The 7,797-nt window shown below is 36.1% G+C and overlaps 1 protein-coding gene across 2 annotated transcripts in view; it reads right to left on the reverse strand.

Annotated features, from left to right (window-relative positions):
- Positions 1 to 7,455, reverse strand: part of LOC117322537 (N-chimaerin-like) — a 94,395-nt gene extending 86,940 nt beyond the window's left edge. For both annotated transcript variants that reach the window (XM_033877509.1, XM_033877508.1), the window contains exon 1: positions 7,302 to 7,455. The gene's annotated coding sequence lies outside the window, so the exon portion shown is untranslated. The remainder of the gene's footprint in view (positions 1 to 7,301) is intronic.
- Positions 7,456 to 7,797: the final 342 nt, after the last annotated feature.

Below are 7,797 nucleotides of genomic sequence, written 5' to 3' on the forward strand. Positions count from 1 at the left end.
GTAGATAACACAGAGAGTCCCATATGTCAACCTTAGAGGTTTAAACCAGTTATATCCCAGCCACTGTAAGTGATACATGTATAAGGAAGACATTTGGCTTAGTAGTGCCATGTGTCTGGCCTCATATACTCCTCAGTGTTTCACCACTACACCATGACAACACTGGATGTTTCACCACTACACCATGACAACACTGGATGTTTCACCACTACACCATGACAACACTGGATGTTTCACCACTACACCATGACAACACTGGATGTTTCACCACTACACCATGACAACACTAGATGTTTCACCACTACACCATGACAACACTGGATGTTTCACCACTACACCATGACAACACTAGATGTTTCACCACTACACCATGACAACACTAGATGAATACATCCATATACTCCTCAGTGTTTCACCACTACACCATGACAACACTGGATGTTTCACCACTACACCATGACAACACTGGATGTTTCACCACTACACCATGACAACACTGGATGTTTCACCACTACACCATGACAACACTAGATGAATACATCCATATACTCCTCAGTGTTTCACCACTACACCATAACAACACTGGATGTTTCACCACTACACCATGACAACACTGGATGTTTCACCACTACACCATGACAACACTGGATGTTTCACCACTACACCATGACAACACTAGATGAATACATCCATATACTCCTCAGTGTTTCACCACTACACCATGACAACACTGGATGTTTCACCACTACACCATGACAACACTGGATGTTTCACCACTACACCATGACAACACTGGATGTTTCACCACTACACCATGACAACACTGGATAAATTCATCCATATACTCCTCAGTGTTTCACCACTACACCATGACAACACGAGATGTTTCACCACTACACCATGACAACACTGGATGTTTCACCACTACACCATGACAACACTGGATGTTTCACCACTACACCATGACAACACTGGATGTTTCACCACTACACCATGACAACACTGGATAAATTCATCCATATACTCCTCAGTGTTTCACCACTACACCATGACAACACGAGATGTTTCACCACTACACCATAACAACACTGGATGTTTCACCACTACACCATGACAACACTGGATGTTTCACCACTACACCATGACAACACTAGATGAATACATCCATATACTCCTCAGTGTTTCACCACTACACCATGACAACATTGGATTAATACATCCATATATACATCATCAAATTCCTATGGATACCATAACTATATAAATACAACAAGGCTGGGTCAGGGAAGAATTATTTTTTCTGTCATTGTTACCAGTTAATTATGTGATTTCCTCTCAAAGTTATATACAAGTCATTCAAATTCTTTATGTAGACAATGTATATCTTGTATGCTGTTTAATACAATAATGGTCATCCATTACACAACAATGACTTACACATCGCTTAAATCCTAATTGTTGTACATGTGTATATTGACAGATATGAGACATCACATTTCCTGGAATAGACGTCGACACTAAGAGAATATAATTACACAACAAATACTGACAGAATAAAAACAAAGCATGTAAAGATGCAGAGCTGACTTGTCACTGATGGACCATGCAGAACGCAAAGACGGCTTCAGGTGTTTGACATTTTGTTAAAAAGCATTAAGTTATGGCTTAAATTCAACATCCTATCATTGACTGGGGATTGTGTGTGTTTGCATGCTATTTAGATCACCTGAGACCAATGGAATCAACTAATACTTTTCATAGGTGTGAGTGACCTTGTCACCATGGGGCCAATTTATACTTTTTATAGTTGTGAGTGACCTTGTCACCATGGGGCCAACTCATACTTTTTATAGGTGTGAGTGATATTGTCACCATGGGGCCAATTTATACTTTTTATAGGTGTGAGTGACCTTGTCACCATGGGGCCAACTCATATTTTTTATAGGTGTGAGTGATATTGTCACCATGGGGCCAACTCATACTTTTTATAGGTGTGAGTGATATTGTCACCATGGGGCCAATTTATACTTTTTATAGGTGTGAGTGACCTTGTCACCATGGGGCCAACTCATATTTTTTATAGGTGTGAGTGATATTGTCACCATGGGGCCAACTCATATTTTTTATAGGTGTGAGTGATATTGTCACCATGGGGCCAACTCATATTTTTTATAGGTGTGAGTGATATTGTCACCATGGGGCCAACTCATATTTTTTATAGGTGTGAGTGACCTTGTCACCATGGGGCCAACTCATATTTTTTATAGGTGCAAGTGACCTTGCTGCATCATCTGTTTATTATTCTGGTGAACACAATGACTTCAGTTAATATGAATTGTATCAATGAGATCTTCAATGAGTTTGAATTCTGGACTAACAGGTTATAAATAACATACTAGTCATAGTACCTGGTAATTTTTAGTTATTCCCTTTTAGTAATTCTATTATTGTTGGACCTTGTGAACATGTACACGATAACTGAAGTTAATAAATGTGGCCTTAATTCTGACCTTAGGGATGGTTTTTAACAAACATGATAACTGTATGTTTTCCTTTCTTGGATAAAAGAAACACGTACGAGGAAAAGGATAAATCAATGATTATTAAATAGGAAATAGGTTTAATTGAACCTTAATTGGTATGAAAATGACACAGCAAGGGGGGAAAGGACTGTACCACATGAATTATTATCTATTCTTCATTTAATGTCAATCAACATTCTATCCAGTGTAAATGTGAATTTGTTCAAGAATCTATATAATGTGCATGTATTGAATTAACAAGTATCTAAATTTTTCACATTTCTGAAAAAACTACAGCTTATTAATTCTTTTGACTTAATCTATCCATTATTACATATCGGTATAAGCTGCGGGTATTCCTGGCTAGGCGATTGGGTGCCGTATAGATTGTGAGTTTGAGGCCCGGTCAGGGCACGAGTCAAAAAGTTGTCTTCCTTCGTCATTTGTGTTGCTAAGTTATACATTATTACATATATATATAAAAAGTGACTGAACAATAAAAAGTATGGTATATTTTGTAAAATGATAAAATATGTGGAAGTGCAAATGAAATTATCAAACATACAAAGTATTGTTGATAGAACTTCTTTTTCTCGCATGTTGACATTTTATGACAGACACGTCAAAAGTTGTGGCAATTTTTATCGGCGAGCTATACTTAAATTCATCATTGAACAATAAAAGGAATGAAATTAGTGTGCAAACTTTGAGTTTACCAAAAATGGGCATGATCTTTTAAAATAAGTATTTTATTATGTATGCATCAAAGATAGGGATATTTTACCCTTGGGACCACAAAATATTGTAAAATCCTCAGCAAGATTTGGGTTTCCCCACATTCTGTGACTCCTCAGGTGGAATATCCCTATCCTATATGAAAGAGTCTTACAATCCTGTATAGTGCATTACATATATATATATGTATATACAGTGTATGTGTACAGCCATAGAATCAGCATCTCTTATGACATATTGTGATACAGGCCCAGTATTCCTTTTCCAGAAGACAAGTAAAGATTTCAAACCCATACATGTACACAATTCATATTTTCAGTATATTGTCTACAATTCCAACTCGGTGTTCTATACTACAGCTAATTACTATAATACTGGTACCAGTGCCTTCTTGGGTGCTCTATATAATAAAAGTGGCTTTATCACGGAAACCCATGACTAATAGGGCCTATTGTCATTTCATCTAAAACTTCCAAGTATAGGGAATTATACAGGCTAAGCCACTTGACATCGGTTTTATCTTCAATTCATACTTCACTGCTAAATACCATATCAGAACTTCCTTTTAAGCTGCATTACTAGAGGCAACAAGTGCAGGTTCAAACCCCTATATGATCAAGGGATATCTGTATGTACCTGTATGTTAAACTGGTATAGATATATGATCAGGATGTCTGTTGTATGTACCTGTATGTTAAACTGGTATATGATCAGGATGTCTGTATGTATGTACCTGTATGTTAAACTGGTATAGATATATGATCAGGATGTCTGTTGTATGTACCTGTATGTTAAACTGGTATATGATCAGGATGTCTGTATGTACCTGTATGTTAAACTGGTATAAGATCAGGATGTCTGTTGTATGTACCTGTATGTTAAACTGGTATATGATCAGGATGTCTGTATGTATGTACCTGTATGTTAAACTGGTATATATCAGGATATCTGTATGTACCTGTATGTTAAACTGGTATATGATCAGGATGTCTGTTGTATGTACCTGTATGTTAAACTGGTATATGATCAGTATTTTTGTTGTATGTACCTGTATGTTAAACTGGTATATAATCAGGATGTCTGTTGTATGTACCTGTATGTTAAACTGGTATATATCAGGATATCTGTATGTACCTGTATGTTAAACTGGTATATATCAGGATATCTGTATGTACCTGTATGTTAAACTGATATATGATCAGGATGTCTGTTGTATGTACTTGTATGTTAAACTGGTATATGATCAGGATGTCTATTGTATGTACCTGTATGTTAAACTGGTATATGATCATGATCAGGATGTCTGTTGTATGTACCTGTATGTTAAACTGATATATGATCAGGATGTCTGTTGTATGTACATGTATGTTAAACTGATATATGATCAGGATGTCTGTATGTACCTGTATGTTAAACTGATATATGATCAGGATGTCTGTTGTATGTACCTGTATGTTAAACTGATATATGATCAGGATGTCTGTATGTACCTGTATGTTAAACTGATATATGATCAGGATGTCTGTTGTATGTACCTGTATGTTAAACTGATATATGATCAGGATGTCTGTATGTACCTGTATGTTAAACTGGTATATGATCAGGATGTCTGTTGTATGTACCTGTATGTTAAACTGATATATGATCAGGATGTCTGTATGTACCTGTATGTTAAACTGGTATATGATCATGATCAGGATGTCTGTTGTATGTACCTGTATGTTAAACTGATATATGATCAGGATGTCTGTTGTATGTACATGTATGTTAAACTGATATATGATCAGGATGTCTGTATGTACCTGTATGTTAAACTGATATATGATCAGGATGTCTGTTGTATGTACCTGTATGTTAAACTGATATATGATCAGGATGTCTGTATGTACCTGTATGTTAAACTGATATATGATCAGGATGTCTGTTGTATGTACCTGTATGTTAAACTGATATATGATCAGGATGTCTGTATGTACCTGTATGTTAAACTGGTATATGATCAGGATGTCTGTTGTATGTACCTGTATGTTAAACTGGTATATGATCAGGATGTCTGTTGTATGTACCTGTATGTTAAACTGGTATAAGATCAGGATGTCTGTATGTACCTGTATGTTAAACTGGTATATGATCAGGATGTCTGTATGTACCTGTATATTAAACTGATATATGATCAGGATGTCTTTTATAATGTACCTGTATGTTAAACTGATATATATTATATATGATCAGGATGTCTGTATGTACCTGTAAGTTATAAACTGGTATAAGATCAGGATGTCTGTTGTATGTACCTGTATGTTATCAACTGATATATGATCAGAATGTCTGTATGTACCTGTATGTTATAAACTGATATATGGTCAGGATGTCTGTTGTATGTACCTGTATGTTAAACTGGTATAAGATCAGGATGTCTGTATGTACCTGTATGTTAAACTGGTATAAGATCAGGATGTCTGTTGTATATACCTGTATGTTACCTGTATGAAGCACAGATCTAGAATAAACACAATCCATAAGTTCCTTTAACAATTAAGGTAACAACATTGACATCTCTTACTCCTAGTTATTTTTATCACAAACCTATATTCAGTGTATCATCTGTAATTACATGCTAAAAAGATGTGGTATATTTTAAAACACATGGCTATATGAGCTGTAGTACATTTCATTAAAATAATCAGCAAACGATGCATCAATACCATCACATATGGTCTGATTAACAGAAGTATTGATGAACCTTTAAAACTCTAAACAGTATAAGACCCCTTAGAGGTAGAGGAAGGGGGTGGGGGGTGGGGTGGGGTGGGGGGGGGGGGGGGGGGGGGGGGGGGGGTAGTAACTAGCTACATGTATATATAGTGAAAAGGAATACATTTCAAAGTGTTCTTTATCACTATCCTGAAAAAAGAAGAGCTCATCAGTGATCCTGCAACAATATGATATCACATGAAATTTTCTGTAAATTACTCATATCACAATGACACCTTGATCCTGGACAGTTTACTATGCATTTATATTACTGTACATACAAGGAAATAAAACAATTCTTGATAAGTTTTGATGGCAATTCAAAATATATAATGTAAGCCTAGATGACAAAGCATTTACGTAAAGTCAAGTGATTTTTAAGTGTTAGCGTGTGGAAGACAGAAAATTATTTGGGTGTATTATATCAATGTCCCAGCTTGTAATGTGTTAATAGGTATAGGTCAGTGTTTGTGTATAGTACCCAGTACTGCTTGTCTACACTTCTAGAACAGCCCTTTTTTTACTTACACAACAATATGGACATTAATTTTCTTTATATTATAAAGACGGAATGCTTAATTCAGGAACATGTATAATAATCTATTCAATTGTAGAAATCAAATGTTTACAATATTAGAATTGTGAAATAGGTTATATTTTGCTGTTAAAATTATTGATCATGTAATTATAAAGATTGGTTTAAATAAAACTTTACAACACTATCTTAATAAGAGTAAATATGTTGTATCTACTGGAAGGAAATGTGAACTTTTCTGTCAATAGACCTATTATATATATAGATCGGTCTGATTTATAGATCCGTTGTCAATGTCAGGACCTTCAGGCTCATAGGCCTAGATTCTTTATGTTTAGTAAACAATGCAGGCCTACCAGTGTCTCCTAGCTCTAGCTAGAGTCAATCATTGTCGTTTGTCTGCATTAGTGTTTGTACATATGGATATTGGTCTTAAAATTACTCAAAAACAAATAAGGTATCGATTGAAAGTGAATCTGAAAACGTCTTGTTGTGTAAACAACCATTGCACAGTAGACAATGTAAACAAATCTATCTTGTCTGACATTTCGACAGTTAAGTGTCGAAGACAGCAAATGCAATCTGCTAAACGAACGAAATTTCACAGTCAGCTGTTCGAACCATTCCCCTAACACAAAGACAGCACCTCTTGTGGGGTCTTGTGTGATGCTGAGAATGATTCAGCGAGCTTGCGTTCCTCACGATCAGGGCTACAAATGCTTATAATATCCTTCAAAAGTGTAAAGTGGTCTCACCTTTTTCTCCGATTCTGTCGCTATTTGATGTCCGTAATTGAACACTTTATCCGAATTTACATTCACATGAACGATGGATCCTACTGATGACTCAAAGACATGGTTACTGCCAGCACAATAGCTGTCTCAGTGACTGGCAATCTGCTTTCGTTTGCTTGGCAGACAGCGACAATGAAAAATCCGATACAAGGGGGGTAACTCTAATCATCTTCACATTGCTTGTAGATCTATCCGATGTGGCCCGCTAGTTTCATCATTACTGTACTGTACAGTATATATTCCTTTGCATTAGAACAATTCTTAGAGTAAGTTTAAATGTTCATATGAAAAAACTTTTGGATTTAAGGCATACAAATTTATTAAAGGAAATTTCTTAATGCTTTCCTATGGGAAAACTTATGTCCGTAGGGGAGACTGGGGGTTAGTCCACAGGGGGTACTGTACTGTAGGCGTGGCGGTGACTGCCAGGGAGTGTCCAGGGACATTTTTCACGCCC

The sequence above is a fragment of the Pecten maximus genome, chromosome 2 (assembly GCF_902652985.1).
Source record: "Pecten maximus chromosome 2, xPecMax1.1, whole genome shotgun sequence".
NCBI classification, from domain to species: Eukaryota; Metazoa; Mollusca; class Bivalvia; order Pectinida; family Pectinidae; genus Pecten; species Pecten maximus.